This window comes from Eurosta solidaginis, chromosome 1 (assembly GCF_040869045.1).
Source record: "Eurosta solidaginis isolate ZX-2024a chromosome 1, ASM4086904v1, whole genome shotgun sequence".
NCBI classification, from domain to species: domain Eukaryota; kingdom Metazoa; phylum Arthropoda; class Insecta; order Diptera; family Tephritidae; genus Eurosta; species Eurosta solidaginis.
Window position 1 is genome coordinate 97,846,175 of NC_090319.1, and position 19,912 is coordinate 97,866,086.

General features: G+C 41.0%; 1 protein-coding gene across 3 annotated transcripts in view; it reads left to right on the forward strand.

Moving 5' to 3' along the window:
- Positions 1–19,912, forward strand: part of Arfip (ADP ribosylation factor interacting protein arfaptin) — a 121,698-nt gene that overhangs the window by 31,833 nt on the left and 69,953 nt on the right. The window contains exon 7 of one of the 3 annotated variants that reach the window (XR_010948485.1): positions 553–2,883. The exons of the other annotated variants lie outside the window; for them this stretch is intronic. The gene's annotated coding sequence lies outside the window, so the exon portion shown is untranslated. Of the gene's footprint in view, positions 1–552; positions 2,884–19,912 lie in introns of those variants that run through there. 3 annotated transcript variants of the gene reach the window in all.

The window sequence follows — 19,912 nt, forward strand, 5'->3', positions numbered from 1 at the left end:
GGGATCAGAATATACCCGCGGTAGGTATGCCTGTCGTAAGAGGCGACTAAAATACCAGATTCAAGGGGCTGTATAGCGCAACCCTTCAGGTTGCCAGCGCAATATATAGCTTCTCCAAACCCAATTGTCAACCTCTCCTATCCGCGGCGAATCCTGTTTCACTAACAGACGAGGCTCTGGCGACCCCAAGCTTCTCATGGAACTTGGGGGTAGGGAGGGAGGGAATGGCCTGAAGGTTTAATGTGGCCACATAAATCGTTCCCGAGATGGTCGGGCTAGCACCTTAATGGTGCTATGGTACCGGAGCGTACCGAATTTGTATCCGGAAAAGGACCATCACATCGATAACACTCCCCAAATCCTTCGGGGAGCAACCGTATCGCTACAACAACAACAACAACAACAACCAACCATACGGTCGGGTCCGAATATACACGGCACAATATTTTTGTGAGCTGTTTCTTATTTTATATCCACGTTTTACGAAATTATTTGGTTTATCGCTATTATGGATGAAAGCAGATAGATATCACGTTTTTTGTTTACTTCCAGCTGTCGTAATCCCAGGCAATAATCTCCCTTTCCGGAAACTGCGTTTTTTTTCTTCTTTTTGACAAAAGGCTTCAACAGCGGCTGTCGCGACATCTAGTGTACATTTCGTTCAAAATTGCGATGGCACCTTTTTTCGCTATCACTAGCCCCTAGGTGCGTTCCAAAGGTGACTCCCAAGTGGACCATAACACTGTGTTCCAAGAAATATGTAAAAAGTTGGGCATTCGAAAAACACGGACAACTGCATTGCATCCTCAGTCCGATGGTATGGTGGAACGTTTCAATAGAACCTTGGAGGAGCATTTAAGGAAAGTAGTAGCCAAGTACCATAAGCAGTGGGATACACATATATGTTTATTCTTGATGGCTTACCGATCGGCAGTGCATGAGACAACAGGCCAAACTCCCGCAAAGGTAATTTTTGGCAATGACCTTCGACTGCCAGCTGATCTGAAGTATGGAATAGATGCTGATGCGGAGAGAAATGTCAAGAAATCTACTGGTGTCTTTGAAGAAGAGCTGAGAGAGATACACGATCTGGTAAGGCAACGAGCAAAGATTATGAGTGACAAAATGAAAGCCAGATACGATAAAGCAATTAATTCGGAAGGGTTTCAGGAAGGAGATTTGGTGCTGTTATACAACCCACAACGAAAAAAAGGTTTGTCCCCAAAATTGCAGTGTAATTGGGAAGGCCCATATAAAGTTGTGAAACGGATCAACGATGTAGTGTACCGCATACAAACCGTTGACAAACCACGAACCAAAATGAAAGTGGTTCATTTGGAAAGGCTGGCAGCGTTTAGATCGAGAGATTTGCCTGGTCGGGACGATCAGACTTAGGTGGAGGGCAGTGTGACGAATATTAGCAACACTAAGGGATACTGTCATCTCTAAGCCGATACTGAGCAGTGACTTGTATGCGCATAACCAAATTAATCATTATGTCTACATATATGTACGTACACGCAGCGGAGAAGCAACGCACAACCACATGCATATATTTGAGATACTCCTGAAAGTATGCAGAAATTGTGCAAGTATTACTCACACACACACCCGCATGGGCTATGAGAGAAGCTATAAAAATTGTGCATTTGTAGTTATAGCTGAGAAATTTATAGCTGATAACTAACTAGTAAGTTCTGGAAATATAAGCACCTAGAAATATGCGAGCGAGAAATCACAGAGTATAAAAGCCAGCAGCAGTAGAGGCACGACAATCAGTTTGATTTAAGACGCTATCTGGTGAGCAATAGTAGTGTTATTTATTGTGAAGTAATTTAATAAAGGCCATTTTGCATTATTGAATAGTGGAGTTATTTATTCAACAGTTTGGTGATTCGAACGTTAGTAGAAGGTTGCAAATAAGAGGAATTGCAGTAAATTCGTTACAATATTTAAGTTACTTCATTGCGCGTATATAAAAATACCGGATGAAGGTCGAATAAAATTCGAATTATTTGGCCAGCTCGAAAGCTAAAACGCCAACGCCAATTCTTCAGTGTAATTTTAGTTAATTAGCTCCGGGTAAATTTGTCCGTAATCTTTATCTTTATTTATTATTTTTCCTTTGTATTCTGTCTCCCATTCTTTCCTTATTTTGTTTTTCTTTATCGCATCCTTGATGGCTCAAGTTGTTCTAATTCTTTCTCCATTCTGGTTCGCATTTTGTGCAGCTTCATCTGCTTTCTCATTTGGTTTAATGTTTTTGTGAGCAGGAATGTGATGTATTTCATTTTTATCTAAAGTTGATGCGTTAATTATTTCAATGATTTCTTGTACTATGTAGCTGTCACTTTCTTTATTTTTTATTGCCAAAATGCTGCTTAGGCTGTCTGTAAGTATTGCTATTTTATTGAAGTTGTGTATTATGGCAAATTCAACCGCTTTTGTGTATTGCTATTAATTCAGCTGTCGGTCCTATTAAGGTGGCAGACACACTATAGCAAACAACAATATTATATATTAAATAATTTATACCTCATTTATTGGCAATTTAATACCACAAAAAAAAATTTAAAGCTGCGTCCGGTTCCGAGAAACGGGAGTGTCTGCTAGCTTAAGACTCAAGCCAGCAGACACTTCGCGAAAACACTACCTACGACTTCCGAACGACTTGGATAATTGATATTACATTTATTGGTAATTTAATACCGCAAAAAAAGTTTAAAGCTGCATCCGGTTCCGAGAAACGGGGGTGTCTGCTAGCTTAAGACTCAAGCCAGCAGACACTTCGTGAAAACACGACCTACGACTTCCGAACGACTTGGATAATTGTTTGGCAATTTAATACCGCAAAAAAAATTTCAAGCTGCGTCCGGTTCCGAGAAACGGGGGTGTCTGCTAGCTTAAGACTCAAGCCAGCAGACACTTCGTGAAAACACGACCTACGACTTCCGAACGACTTGGATAATTGTTTGGCAATTTAATACCGCAAAAAAAATTTCAAGCTGCGTCCGGTTCCGAGAAACGGGAGTGTCTGCTAGCTTAAGACTCAAGCCAGCAGACACTTCGTGAAAACACGACCTACGACTTCCGAACGACTTGGATAATTGATATTACATTTATTGGCAATTTAATACCGCAAAAAAAAATTTAAAGCTGCGTCCGGTTCCGAGAAACGGGAGTGTCTGCTAGCTTAAGACTCAAGCCAGCAGACACTTCGTGAAAACACGACCTACGACTTCCGAACGACTTGGATAATTGATATTACATTTATTGGCAATTTAATACCGCAAAAAAAAATTTAAAGCTGCGTCCGGTTCCGAGAAACGGGAGTGTCTGCTAGCTTAAGACTCAAGCCAGCAGACACTTCGTGAAAACACGACCTACGACTTCCGAACGACTTGGATAATTGATATTACATTTATTGGCAATTTAATACCGCAAAAAAAAAATTTAAAGCTGCGTCCGGTTCCGAGAAACGGGAGTGTCTGCTAGCTTAAGACTCAAGCCAGCAGACACTTCGTGAAAACACGACCTACGACTTCCGAACGACTTGGATAATTGATATTACATTTGTTGGCAATTTAATACCGCAAAAAAAAATTTAAAGCTGCGTCCGGTTCCGAGAAACGGGAGTGTATGCTAGCTTAAGACTCAAGCCAGCAGACACTTCGTGAAAACACGACCTACGACTTCCGAACGACTTGGATAATTGATATTACATTTATTGGCAATTTAATACCGCAAAAAAAAAAATTTAAAGCTGCGTCCGGTTCCGAGAAACGGGAGTGTCTGCTAGCTTAAGACTCAAGCCAGCAGACACTTCGTGAAAACACGACCTACGACTTCCGAACGACTTGGATAATTGATATTACATTTATTGGCAATTTAATACCGCAAAAAAAATTTAAAGCTGCGTCCGGTTCCGAGAAACGGGAGTGTCTGCTAGCTTAAGACTCAAGCCAGCAGACACTTCGTGAAAACACGACCTACGACTTCCGAACGACTTGGATAATTGATATTACATTTGTTGGTAATTTAATACCGCAAAAAAAAATTTAAAGCTGCGTCCGGTTCCGAGAAACGGGAGTGTCTGCTAGCTTAAGACTCAAGCCAGCAGATACTTCGTGAAAACACGACCTACTACTTCCGAACGACTTGGATAATTGATATTACATTTATTGGCAATTTAATACCGCAAAAAAAATTTAAAGCTGCGTCCGGTTCCGAGAAAGGGGAGTGTATGCTAGCTTAAGACTCAAGCCAGCAGACACTTCGTGAAAACACGACCTACGACCTCCGAACGACTTGGATAATTGATATTAAATTTATTGGCAATTTAATACCGCAAAAAAAATTTAAAGCTGCGTCCGGTTCCGAGAAACGGGAGTGTCTGCTAGCTTAAAACTCAAGCCAGCAGACACTTCGTGAAAACACGACCTACGACTTCCGAACGACTTGGATAATTGATATTACATTTATTGGCAATTTAATACCGCAAAAAAAAAATGTAAAGCTGCGTCCGGTTCCGAGAAACGGGAGTGTCTGATAGTTTAAGACTCAAGCCAGCAGACACTTCGTGAAAACACGACCTACGACTTCCGAACGACTTGGATAATTGATATTACATTTATTGGCAATTTAATACCGCAAAAAAAATTTAAAGCTGCGTTCGGTTCCGAGAAACGGGAGTGTCTGCTAGCTTAAGACTCAAGCCAGCAGACACTTCGTGAAAACACGACCTACGACTTCCGAACGACTTGGATAATTGATATTACATTTATTGGCAATTTAATACCGCAAAAAAAAATTTAAAGCTGCGTCCGGTTCCGAGAAACGGGAGTGTCTGCTAGCAAAAGTGCCCGAAGCAGAGACCAGCCCGCCCCGACGCAATCCTGATCAAAACCTCAGGCGATTGCTCATACGCGGATATCCTTAAATCTGTTAAAAATGAAGAGTCACTGAAAGAAATGAACACAATGGTTCGTAAGATCCGCAAGACTGCTAAAGGAGAACTCCTCTTCCAACTCAGAATGCAGTCGGACAATGACACTGCAAAACTTGGAGCAGCTGTAGGACAAGCTCTCTTAGGGAAAGCCGACGTCAAGTCCCTCAAGGAGGAGTCTCTGTGCGAAATACGCGATATAGACGAAGTAACGACGGTTGAAGAGGTCTGCCAGGCGCTGAACACACAGCTTGCAGGCTTCAATGCTAAGCCGTCTTGTGTGCGATCCTTGCGCAAAGCGTATGGCGGTACGCAGACTGCGACTATTTCTTTACCCACCGAGTTAGTTCGGGAACTTACGAGAAGTGGTAAAGTCCGAATCGGATGGGTCATATGCGAGCAAAAGTTCAGCCGAAACGATGCTTTAACTGCCTCGAGTTCGGACACATAGCAAGAAACTGCGGCACCGAATCCAATTTCAAAGGCGTTTGCTTTAAGTGCATGGGCCAAGGGCACGCGGCGAAATCATGCACTAACTCGCTTAAGTGCTTATTGTGCGCTAGAAGAGGGCTCAGCGGCACAGACCATCACCACTGGTGGCTATAAGTGCCCAGTATATAAAGAAGCGGTCCAGAAAGAAAGACCTTTATGAGATTATTGCAACTTAATCTTAACCATTGTGAAGCAGCCCAGGACCTTCTGGCGCAAACAGTTTTGGAGTTGAAGATTGACTTAGCACTTCTTAGTGAGCCCTAAAGAGCGAAGACTGCGAATTGGATACAAGAAGAATTGAGCAAGACTGCTATTTGGTCCTGCAGACATAATCCCTTATATGCGGAATTAATACTTAAGGAACGAGGATTCGTATGCGGTAAAATTGATGGCATTTACGTTTACAGTTGCTATATACCACCTAGTACGCCGCTGGACGCGTTCGAAGAAATCGTCGGGAAAATAGCCATGGATGCGACGTTGCGGGAGCGTTTTGTCATCGCGGGAGACTTTAATGCATGGGCTATAGAGTGGGGCTCACAGAGAACATCTCCCAAAGGGAGGGCTCTGCTCGAAGCATTTGCATGCCTTGATGTAGCACTCCTTAACGTGGGTGGGCAAAACACCTTCTTAAGAAATGGGTTCGGCTCCGTAATCGACATAACGTTTGTCAGCGCCAATCTCTACAGGTTGGCTGAGTGGAAAATCAGTTATTGCTATGACCAAAACGATCACTCAGCGATTGTGGTGGACATCAACCTCGAGGGGGGAGGGCGGCCCACTATACAGCCACCCCTAAAAAACAGAGGTTGGAATATCAATACTTTCGACCCCGACATATTCAAGCTAATGTTGACAACAGTCGAACATAGAGGAAGTGCTAACGACATGGCGAATAAATTAATGGCGGATATTAGAGCAGCATGCGATGCGTCAATGACTAGAAAGCCCAAGCGCAAACAACATTGTTCCACATTTTGGTGGAACGAGCGCATACACTCCCTAAGGAGAGAGTGTATTCAGGCTAGGAGGCGCTATCAACGAGCCAGAGGGAGACCGGAATTTCTAGAGTGCAGAGCTACCTACAAAAGAGCGCGACTCGCACTTAAGAGAGCAATAAAAGATAGTAAGCGCGAATGCTTTCTCAAGCTTTGCGATGACGTCGAGAATGACCCTTGGGGCACAGCTTATAAATTGGTTTTTAAGAAATTGAAACACAAAGGAGAGGCGATGCCAACATGCCCCTCTTTTCTCAGAAACGTGGTAGATACTTTATTTCCCACGCAAAGGGAGCTAGCTTCTCCCACATCAGGCGCCGTACTATACTCATTTGACGAGGTTACCGTCGTCGAGGTCCTTCAAGCGGTGAATAGACTGCAAGACCGCAAGTCTCCTGGCCCAGACGGGGTACCAAACAGAGCACTCAAACTAGCTCTCACTTATAACGCCAACATTTGCGGAACTATTTAATGCATGCTTGGCTGAGGGGACATTTCCTACAATATGGAAACGACAAAAGCTGGTCCTGCTGCCAAAGTTTGGTAAAAATACGGCGGAACCATCTAGCTACAGGCCCATTTGCATGCTCGACTCCGCCGGTAAGGTTCTTGAGCGAGTCCTCTATAATCGACTCGAAAAAGAAATTGAAGATGTGGGTGGTATTTCCGATAAACAGTTTGGGTTTAGGAAAGGAAGATCTACCATCCAAGCTGCGAACATGGCGAAGGAAGTGGCCCAAGAAGCCATAAGTGGCACCCGATGGCTCGAAGGCTCTAAGGAATATTGCCTTATCGTTACTTTAGATGTAAAAAATGCCTTCAACACTGCCAATTGGGCAAAAATTCTAGACACGCTGGAGCAGATAGGCATATCCCTTTACCTGCGTAGGATCATACGCAGCTACTTTGAAGGTAGAGTGCTGGAATATGAAACGGCTGCTGGAGTAGAAAAGCTTCACGTCACAGGCGGTGTTCCTCAAGGCTCCGTGCTCGGTCCACTGCTTTGGAATATTATGTACGACGGAGTATTTCGACTCAAGGTACCCAATGGGGTGAAAATTATCGGCTTCGCGGACGATATCGCATTGGTAATCACCGCCAAGCACCTAGGCGAAATATGCGCCAAATCTAATACAAGCATAGCGATGGTTCAATCGTGGCTTACGAAAAATGGACTGCAGCTGGCGGAACAAAAAACAGAGGCTGTACTCATATCAAGTAGGAAAAGGGTGGAGCAGGTCACTATAAGAATCGGCCGCCATGACATCGACACGCTGTCTGCAATAAAATACTTGGGGGTTGTGATAGACAGGAGGTTGTCATTCAAATCCCACTTAGAGTATGCCAATGGAAAGGTAGCAAAAACCGTAGCAGCATTATCTAGGATAATGATAAATGCAAGAGGACCAAAGCAACGTCGGCGTCAACTTCTGGCTGGCGTTGTAAAAAGCCAAATACTCTACGGGGCTCCTGTTTGGCATCAGGCCGCGGGGTAAAGTCGACTTACCGCCCGTGTGCACTACGCGTCTGTAGCGCCTTTAAAACTGTCTCTGACGACGCAGGACTAATAATCGCAGGAATGTGTCCTATAGACATATTAGCAAAAGAAGCAGCGACGATTTATCGGGATCAAAGCTCACGTAACGGAGCACGAGAGCGAAGCGTGCAGAACTGGCAGCTCAGGTGGAATGCCTCAACAAATGGTCGCTGGACACACCGATGTATCCCAGATATTAATATATGGATATCTAGAAAGCACGGCGAGGTCGATTTCTACCTCACACAGTTTCTGAGTGGTCACGGATGCTTTAAGGAATATTTGCACCGATTCAATCACGAGCCTAACAACATGCGATCACTGCGGCGGCGATACAGTAGAAGATGTTTACCATGTATTTTTTCGAGTGTCCTAGGTTCTATAGCTCGAGATGCAAACCGTGCAGAATATTTGGAGAGGATTACACTCCTGAAACAATTGTTGGATGCATGCTACAAAGCAAGGTAAAATGGTCCGCGGCATGCGATGTAATAGCGGAAATAATGAAGTGTCTACGAAGTCTTGAAAGGCTACGGCGCAGCAGCGAACATTGAACAGTCGAGTTGTGTGGGTGAATAACAAATTGCTAAGGTGGAGGGAATCGAGCTGAGCACGTATTCGATGCAAGGCCTCCGTACAATTAGCGGCGTGAGAATGATAAAATAAGAAAATGCCGTAATATATGTAGGTAATGTAATAGTAAACCAGGCGACGGATTGGAGACAAGGCCTCTTCAACCGTTCGAATACTGCCCCAGGTGAAGGAATAAAGCACGGATTGGAGACACGGCCTCTTCAACCGTGCGACCAAAAGCAGTCAACATACACGCAACGACAAACCTACGGATTGGAGACAAGGCCTCTCCAACTGTAGAAACAACGAGTATGAGGGTAAACGTCTCACATGTAATCAGAGTTTATACTCGGATTGGAGAGACGGCCTCTCCAACCGGTGGAAGTACGAGGAAAGCCCCGTTACGTATTGTGGAAAAAAAAATTAAATGAAAAACGGAAAAACCTATTGAAATAAAAAAAAAAAAAAATTCTATTTATACATATATACATATATAAAAAACAAAACCCTACAATACAAGTAGTCGAACGCACAAGCATGCCACAAACACTATATGCACAGTGTTTAAGGTAGGCTTGGAAATATTCGTAGAAGTGGTATGCGTCAAGCACATTCAGGTAGTAAGCAGGGCGTGTCAGTCCCAGTGTTAACCATACCGCGGCACTATCTACGTACAGCAAAGTGACCCCGACAGACGTAGAGCTTAGTGCTCAACCTACCTCCCGACGGAATACTTGACGGTAGTACCGGGGGGTAAATGGTACTCAGACGGTAGGAGGTTTAGTGCGGTTAAAGTCCCACACTGACTATCAGGCTTTCGATGCTTCCTCCTCGTAAAAAAAAAAAAACATATGTGCTTTAGGTTGTGCCGAGAAAACCAAATTTTCAATTTCTATCCTCTCAAATGTTTCTATTTTATTAAAAAAAAAAACCCTCACCAAAGATGGGTCCTATAACTCCACTCTACGGGGTACGATAGCGGAAAATACAAATACGAAATATGCACAAAATTTTCTCTGATTTTCGAAAGAAGAAGACCGACATGTATTTTATAAACCGTTATAGTTGCAAACATCATCAACACAAAAACAATCAACATATTGATGCAACTAAATTTACGCATTACTTAAATCATTGTATGCGCGCTAACATGTACATTGTACATGTGTACATATGTGTGTATGAATGTTCATACGTGTTTTCGCGAAGCGTCTGCTGGCTTCAGACTTAAGGGCCCATTACTGATACTTAGCATAGACTGGACTTGACTTGGCGTAAACTTGGCAATTTATCACCGATTATACTCCACTTAGCGCATACACTCTGGTATCATAATCAATAAATGTCAATTTGTATGTCAAAATGAAATGGAAACAAACAAATGGCATCTCAAAATGTAAACGTCACTTAGAACTTACATAGAAAATCAAAATTCAACAGACTTCTAAGTGAAGTTAAGTGTTGCTAAGTTTTGAGTAATCAGTAACATGCAACTCACTGATTTTCGAAAGTTATAATTTATGTTTATTAGGGTCGGCAAAATATAAAATTTAATTTTTCCTTTTGGTATAGTGAAAATATTTTTCAGGACAGTGAAACATTTAGGCAATCAATAAGGTATAAATTATTGTAGTTGTAAGCTGTACGTCGTGTTGTCACGAAGTGTCTGCTGGCTTGAGTCTTAAGCTAGCAGACACTCCCGTTTCTCGGAACCGGACGCAGCTTTAAATTTTTTTGCGTTATTACATTGCCAATAAATGTAATATCAATTATCCAAGTCGTTCGAAAGCATACTATGAAGAAGTCATCCGCGAACTGGAATAGTTCACAGTTTTCGTTGGTTATTTGATGAATGTATGCCGTGTAAAGATTAAACAGAGTGGGACTTAATCCACTCCCTTGTGCTAGACCATTTGTTGTTGTAATTTTGTGTTCACCTAATATAAGTGTACGTTGTCTTAACAATGATGTTATCCATCTTATTACATTGTGATTGATCTGATTTTCGTTGAGTATGTTTTCAAGAATTCCAATGTCTACCGAGTCATATGCTTTCTCCACATTAATACAGGCCGCCATTACTTGGTATTTGTTTTCTTTGTAATATGCTACTGTATTTATAAGGACATTTATACATTGTGCTGTTGAACGATTCTTCCTAAATCCTTGTGATCTTTCCGGAATTAGCTTGTGTTCTTCGATTTGATTGTCAATATGGGTTTTAAGTATGCCTTCCATTATTTTTGCCAGTACTGATAGTAGACATATTGGTCTGTATTTATAAATATCGGTTGTGTTTTTTCCTTAGGAATCGGCATGATTTTGATTTCTCTCCATGCTTTTGGTGCCAACCCTTCCTGCCAGATACTCGCTATTGAATAATTTTCTCTTTTTTGATTCTTGCAGTTATAGTAACATTCGTTATGAAATTTGGTCAGGTCCATTAGCTGAATTATCCTTTCTGCTGTGTAGGAATTTGAGGAAATTATCCACGTTCATTTCCTTTAATGATGTGTTAGATCTGTTTGTTATGTGATTGTCCATAACGTTACTGTCCGGGTTTCTCGCAATAAATTGTAGGTATTTTTCTGAGTCTTCATTATTCCAACTGTTGTTAGTATTTTTTCCCATTTATATTTTTTGAGGTTTTTTATTTTATTCCACTTTGAATTAGTGTCAGATTGTGAAATTTCTTCGATGAATTCATTAAAATTTTTCATTTTTTGTTCTTTAATATGTTCCATCAAGTTTTTCCCCGCAACAATTAATGCTTCACTATTTTGTAAAAAACGTTACAAAATAGTGAAGCATTAATTGTTGCGGGGAAAAACTTGATGGAACATATTAAAGAACAAAAAATGAAAAATTTTAATGAATTCATCGAAGAAATTTCACAATCTGATTAAATTGATTAAATTTCTTCTGATCTGCGTTTCTTAGTCTGAACAATTTTTCTGTTACTTGAGACCACAATTTTTTTGGTATATTTGTTTTGGTTGATTTTGATTGTGTTATTTTTAATGGCATTATTAAATTCTTCTAAGTTGTTTCCTATTGTCAATGGCCCGTAATACTAGTCGCTGACTAAAATACTCTTTAGTTAAAATCTTGTCTAAATTAAAAATGGGATTTGAAATGTTGGTCTGTCATAGACATATTAAACACTGTTTTCAGCTAAAATAAGCATGGACAGGGTATCCGCATGAAAAAAAGGTATTGATTGGCGCTATGAAGAAATTTTTTAGGAATTTTAAAAGTTCACCCTGTTCCTTACAACCGTGGTTACTTGACCCCACGTATAAAAATGGTAATTTTTTACTTGAAAAAAACTCTTACAATACCACAAAAATTGTCAAAGGAGTACATGAAAATGCGGTTTAATCATAATCCGGTGGTGGATAATTATTCAATTCTATTTAAAAGTTATTAGCAAACGTTTTGTATAAATTCGCTGTTTTTGAGTGCACAATCTTTTAATTGAACATGAACATACTTATTTAAAGAAAATTTACTTAATTTCGTTTTTAAATATTTTTTAAATCTTGCAACATAAACGAATAAGTAGTTAAAGCGGATTTGGGCTCCTTAAAGCAACAAGGCTATCCACTCATACACTCGTATTCATGCTGAATAGTTTATATAGTTTGTAAGAATGTTGTAAAGAAAAGTTGTTTTCATTAAGACAGATGTGACGGCCAAAATGATGCAAACCTTAAACGTTAGGTGGCCCTAACCGTTAAAGCCGTTTAATTTAATATACCCGAAACCGAATAGGGATATCTTTAACCTCGATACTAATAAGTATGCAGGACATTCAATGATAATCAGGTTAAATCAAATTTAGGTTTGTCTTAGCAAAGTCAGTATAAATAAAGGGAGTTTAGAATAGTTTACCATATGAAAGAAGTGACCTAGAATTTGAGCCATTGTACATGGACCTGCAAAGTGTAAGTCTCTTCTACATTAGAAAATCATTGAACTCAAGTCGATCATGACATAGCCTAAGAGGGTGATAAAGGGGGGAAGTAGTTCAGCAGTGCACGTACCAAGCAGTTCTTAAAATTTTTGTTGCTAATTCTTGTTGTATTCCGTGTTTTATTTCACGCTTTCCCTTAAAAGGAATTGGCAAATGTAAAGGGGAATCGAAGACGCAAAAGGAAATGCCAGCAGAATTGAATTCAAGAATACTGTAATGTAATTCAATAACTAGAAGTCAGAAATAAGAAATTGTTCTTTTATTAATAGTGAAACGTTGCCTACGCTGGCGGCGGCATCAAAAACGATTCGCATTTTTTCAGGTTTATACGGATTGATTACCGCAAAGTGGGGTAAATTCCAGATATGTGGATATGGTGCGTTGATTTCGGATTCGCTTAGTTTCCTGGCGTATCCTTTATTTAAGTTCTTATTTATTTCTTGCTTATACCGCATGCCAAACTCGACGTGGCCTCTCATCTTTCGCACTACTGCCATCAAACGCTTTTCGGCCATCGGACGGATGTTAGGCTATTTTGGTGGACACAATTTCCACAGGAGGCCAACTTTATACTGTTCATTGAGTCGCTTAGCTGTTTTCTTCAATATCTGGCGTGCTTGCTTCTCCTCGTCTGACTCTAATTGTGTTACCGGCGGATTTGTACCAAATGTGTCTGCTGTTAGGTACTCACTTACCAGGTCATGGAGTTGTCGATATTCCTTCAGATGCAGGACACGAGGATTAGAAGCAGACTGCACGTTTGTCGGACCATATGCTACCCAACCTAGCGGTTTTTTTGCAGCCAACGGACTATCCATTTCCGGCTTGGACGATTGTTGTAGTGGCACCGAGGTAAGCATGCTTAAGGCCAATTAGCATTGCTGGCTTTGCAAAATTATAACTTGAGAATGGTAAATCTTTCATATGCACAAAATTCTCTTTATTGAACGATTGCTCAGGCAAATTTAAATTCTTCACCGTGTATACATTTTCAGCGCAAATTTGTGTTTATTTGTACAATTCTCAATCTCGATATTTATTTTGCAAGCCTGTTCGGTTACTACCTTATTATCATACCATAGCAGCGCAAGCGGTTGCAGGTCACCTTTTGCGCCAATCATGTCTGCAATTTCCGCTTCCATGATTGATATCGACGAACCTTCGTCAAACATTGCAACTATTTCCCGTTTGCCATGTGGACCATAAACATTAATTGGCAACATCTTAAATAATAATTGTTCGGTGTGTTGCTTTTCACGGCAATGTAACAGTGGCTGTACATTCGCATTTTCTGGGGTGCCTTGATGTGCTGTGCTGGTAGCTATATCTTTATTGTGGAGTAATGAGTGATGGTACCGTCGGCATCCGTTGACTTCACACTTTTGTTTTGAACGGCATTTGGGTGTGCCATGACCCTGGCGCAAGCATGAGAAGCAAAGCTGTTGAGATTGTACTAACTCCCATCGACTGTTAACGGTCATTGCTTTAAAAGATCCGCACTGTGACATTGTATGTTTACCATTGCATTTATAGCACGAACCATTTTCTTTAGCTTGGTCAATATGCATTAAGCGGCGTGGATTATTCGGTTGCGTTTGCTGTCTACTATTTGTGTTTATTGTCGGCATTAAGCTAATTACTCTAGCTAGTTCGCTGAGCCACTCCGAAAAATGTTCAATTGTCGGAAAAGGATGTATCGTCGCTGCGTGTTTCGCCCAGTCGAATTGTCTGACTAGTGGCAATTTAGAAACCATTTGCTCAAGTAAAGTTATGTTCGCTAAATGTTGTTGGCACTTTGCTGGCTTCAAAAATGCAACAACGTTTCGCACTTTAAATGAAAACGGTATAATTTTCTCGATTTTGTTGTCTAATATTGGCGACAAATTTTGTAGTTGATTTACCTGATGCTTTACCAAAAGGTCGGGCCGACCGAACCTAAACCTCAAGTTCACTTAAAACGTTCGACACATCATTCGGGTAAATCAACATGGACGCCACTGCCTCTTTTGCCGGTCCGGTTAAGCACTTTTGCAGTCGTATTAAATTTTGGCGATGACTATAATGGAATGTCTCTGTTGTGTCTTTGAAATTGGCGAAGAATAATGGCCACTCGTCAATATTTCCGCTATACATTGGTAAGTCGTATAATTTTAGAGTCAGTATCAGCCACAACTACCACTTGACTATCGTTTTGAGCTGGCTGCCCATTCTCTATGTTGGCGGCTTGTGACTGCATACCTTCTCGCAACCTGATTATGTCCCTTTGGCTTTCTGCGGTGCTCTGTCTAAGCTCTTCAGCCGACGTTCGTAAAGCGTTTAACGTGGCAACAATTGTGCTTACATTATCATCGCCGCCTGTACTTTCCATGTTCGGCTGTTCGTTGTTGTTCGCAGTTCCGCTATTTCTGCCTTCTACCCTTCGATTACGTAGGGAATAACTACTGCTATCTGACATGCACTCGCGTGATTAATCTGTAGTTATTAACGGCTTGCAATTTCCCGTTAGACGGAGCACCCAAATTTATATCAAGCTGTACCTTGGCGAGGCGCGCAAATTACAAAATTAATACTTATCCTCCTTAAACGCGGCACGCGATTTGTAAAATATTTATTTGCAAAGCGTGCGAATATATAAACTTTCCTTAGACGGACCGCACAAAAGTGTAAAGACTGTTGAATATTGATGACTTACGATTCGGCACTCAGAGAAGGCAATAGCAATATGTACAATGTATATTTAAAAATTTTTATTAAATGAAAATATTTATTAACAATTTGGTTGATTTTAATACTTAGCATTGGTTGTAGTAATTTTGATGATAATTTATGTTCATGAAATCCTTGATTGTAATAAAATGTTGAAGTTTGCAATTATAATTGCCGGTGGTTGGTGGCGACGTACCTTTGATGATTTTCGATAATAAGATTAAACCGCCATCTTGTGTTTTAATGTTTTCACAATGTTTAACGTTGAAAATGTTGGTGTTGATTTGCTTCTAATGTTGATAATTGAATATTGTATTGATTTCACTTTTGGTGACAATGTGGTAATTGTGATGTTAGTCTACTTTTAATGTTGAATATAATACTGATGTAATGAATAGCAATTTAGATTACTGATGATTGTTTGATGTTTTACGCTTGTGTTTAGCGTGCGCTCGCGCGTAGCCTCAAATCGTAAGTAAAAAAGCCCGCCGATGACCAGTCGTATTTCTGACAATTGCAATGTCAGTTTATAATGTATGCGTATGAGTGCTGCCACCCAAGGCGGAACGGCACAGGGTGATCAACAGTAACGCTTTTCAGTTCTTCTGCCAACTGTCACCAGTAGTAGTCCAAATAAGTCCACTCCTACATTTGTAAACGGTCGCGTATATGCAGACAATCGCTCCTCTGGTAAATCTGCCATCTCGGGTGGACGAGGGCTTGCAATGAGATTCTTGCAGAGTTGGCAGCTAAATCGTACGGAACGAAGTAGTGCTCGTAGTCCGGGTATATAAAACTTCTGAAATAGTTCGTTTATCACGGTTTCGTGATTTCTATGTTTCCACTTTCGGTGGTACCAGTCAACTATGAGCCTAGTAAAATGACTAGTTTTAGGCAGTATAATCGGGTTCTTTGTAGCATCACCTATAAATGACGCTCTTTCTAAACGGCTGCGCATACGTAAGTTGCTGGTTTCAGAAACGGTAAGAGTTTTCGCAAAGGTCTTGCCTTTGGCAATGGACTTAAGGAATTTTTAGATGGTATTTGGATTTCATTGGGAAAGGCTCGGGCTTGAGCAAGGCGATGTAAATAGTTCTGACCCCAGGCAAATTCTTCTGTTGTCAGGCTACCCGTAACTGGAACCCCCTGTAGCTTAGTAACAAAACGTTTAACGTACGCTATGACTCGTAAAATTCTCTCCCATTTCGAAAATCGTGTTACGTCTATGATCGGTGATTTGTCTTGTATAAAAACTGCAACTAATTGTGTCTCTTTCTGCGCATTTTCTTCTAGATCTGTTTGAGCATTGGGCCAACTCGTCCTTGGTTGGCGTAGATATGCAGGGCCTGTAATCCACCTGCTATTCGATGAAAAGTCTGGTGCAGTGTTATGCTTTGTTCCTAAGTCCGCTACATTCAACTTCGACGGAACGTACCTCCACTACGAGACCTCCGTGGTTTCCTGTATTTCTCCCACTCGAAACATGACGAACTGCTTATACTTCCTAGGATCTGAACGTATCCAACATAGAACTGTTTTGGAATCCGTCCAATAATAGACGCGGTAAATTTTTAATTCAAGCGCCCTTTTTACTGTATTGCCGAGACGTGCTCCCATCACTGCGGCAAGTAGGTCCATACGAGGAATCGATATAAGTTGTAGAGGCGCGACTTTCGCTTTGGAACCTATAAGGGAGACTTCTACTTTACCTCTATCCTTGAGCCGCAGATAGGCCACTGCTGCGTAAGCAATTTCTCCGGTATCTACGAACACGTGAAGCTCGATTGTCTCTCTTTCAGCGTTTATTTTGTCAAAGTAGCATCTGGGTATCTTCATAGTTTGCACCTTCGGGAGCGATGACAACCTCCTCGTTGAACTCTGTTGGAATGATATCATCCCACCTGATACCACTTCGCCACACCTTTTGTAGCAGTATTCTTACGTTAATTAGGTAAAATGTCAATAGACCCAGTGGATCGAAGATAGACATTAGCAGTCTTAAAAGTTCCCTCTTTGTTGGCATCTTTTCCCGCGAAGAATATCGCCATTCGCTTTTGTAAACCTCAGGTTGTAACCGAAAGCATCATCATCTGTATGCCACCACATACCCAACACTTTGTTGACGTCGATTACTTGCTCCAATCGTTTTGCAGAGTTACAAAAATTGCCTACAGCACCTGCGTCTCCCAAAGCTTTTACTACCTCCTTTGAGTTCGATAGCCATCCTCGAATATGAAAGTTCGCATTCTTGTGAATCTCTTTTTCCTCCCTAGCTAATTAAATAGCTTCTCGCAATGAGTTTGCCACATCGCATATTGTCAACATAATGCCTTTCGAGGATACACTTTGTCGCTCTTGGATGCGAGCTCGCAAACTGTAATGCATTTCAGTTTTTCACGTACTGTGCTAACGACGGCGAACTGCTTGCTCCAAAGCTCAATACCTGAAGCGAATATACATCAGGCGCGAGACTATCATCGCAGTCCCTCCACAAGAATCGCTGAGCGTGTTGATCCTCCTTGTTTACGAAGACCCGATGGAGCATGTCACTGATATCACCGTCATCTGGCAACTCTGGCTAAGCAAGTCGAAAGTTTCTTTGCTCGTCCTTTTGAAAATTTAATTAATTGGTTTAAAGTGTCAAACAATTGTGAGAATTGCTAAATACATGGTTATATCCTTTCTATTGATTGAAAGTTAATGGACGTTTTTTTGCTCTTTGGCGTATTTCTTGTAAAAGTGGATAGTTGTGAATCTAAAATTAAATTGCAGTGCAACAACAATAACTAATGCACTTATAAATTTAATTGCATGCAACAACAATTAGTGCATAGAACAAGTAAATACACTTTGCGCCATTACTAACTAACCTGACACTTGCCAAGCGGTCAACTGCGCCACCTCTGTGTGAAGACATCTGACCATCAGTTTATATAAAGGTGACCAGACGTTCATTATTGAATCTACTTGCTCGCTTTGTTTTCGTTTTTATTTTGGTATTTTGTTCTCGAGTTTTTGATCTCAACTTAATTATGGATGACTTTTGCGGAAAATGTGATAAGGGTTTTGGTCGTACTGACAATACATGTGTGCCGTGTAATGGCTTTTGTAAAAAGCGCTTCCATCGCGCGTGCTGTGAGGGCGCCATCACTGAATATGACGTTAGACTAATAAAATCAAATTATCATATACGCTACATGTGTGCGGAGTGTGTAAATGCGCCTATTAAAGTTTCGAAGGCATTTGACTCCGTCCTAGCCTCTCAAAAACTGGGGCTAGAAGCCATTATGACTGCTTTTGAAGTAAAATTCAGGGATTTGTCTACCCAAATGGCATAAAAAACTTAATTTGTTGTAACCAAGCTGTTAACATGGAGGATGAAAAAAGCAGCAACAAAGACAAAGCGAAGGAAAAAGCAAGTTCAAATAAGCGCAGTGCTAAAAATAAGAATAAAAACAATAAGAACAATCGTGATAGCATTGGTGTGTTGGCTGCCGAAATCGGTGCGCTCAAAGCTGCAGTGAGTTCGTGTACTTTGCCCCCAAAACACAACAACGATGCTATGGTTACATATGCAATGGATCTATGCACTTTCTCGCCGGTGCCTTCTGGCTCGCATTCGCAGTGTACGGGTCCCCCTCTAAACACTCCTCTAGAAGGTTCACAGCTACATATAGCTGATAATGCATCGGCTATGCTCACACCTACACCCCTCTCTGTGCCTATCCCACCTTCGTTTTCGTCAATTGTTTTGTCACCGTCCGCTGTCTGCAGTGACGCCAGGCTGTCTACTGTTGAAAATTCTGGCGCCGCTAATTCAAACAATTTCACCGCCGCCGATAAAATACATACTGTCGTCCCACAGACTAATAATGATGCCGTCGACACCTCAAGTACCTCTTATGCTGTAAATACCAATGTTAAGCCTTCGACTGCTAATAACATTTCTGTTAACCTTAATGCTAAAGACGTTACCAATAAAACTGCAAAAACTGCACATGCCCACGCTTCTGCTGAACACATAGCCGCTGATAAGGTAAACACGAATGCTAAACCTACACCCTTGGCTCAAGTTCAAATTACTGCTGTTAATGATATAACAACCATTAATAATGACAATGCTGCTTCCAGCTCCACCTACACTGGTGGTGATTCTACCTCCGCCGCTGTGCGTTTGCCAAATGTTGACAATGCGCAACCGAGGCAGGTGACTGCCGTGCCGCCTCGCAGGACAATTTTTGTATCTCGTCTTCATTTTTCGCTTATGGAAAATGATATTATTAAGTATATAGAAGATAAGCTAGACCTTTCACAACCTATTAAAATAGGCGTTTATAAATTTAATTTTAGATATGATAGGGATATTTCATCATTTAAAATATCAGTGCCAGACGCTTATTTTGATAGAGTTCTTGAACATACATTCTGGCCGGAACATTCAGTTGTGCATTTGTTTACAAAAAAACCTAACGCCGCAGGAGCTTCAAAAAACTCAAAAATCCCTGCGGAAACAGTGAAAAAATAACCATCACGTACCAAAATGTTCGTGGCCTAAGATCGAAATTAAGTACCTTTTATCTGAATAGTTTTATTTTTACTTCTCAAGTTATAGCTTTTACTGTAACCTGGTTAAAAGCTGACAATTTTAACTCTGAACTCTTTTCACGTAAATATGTAGTTTATCG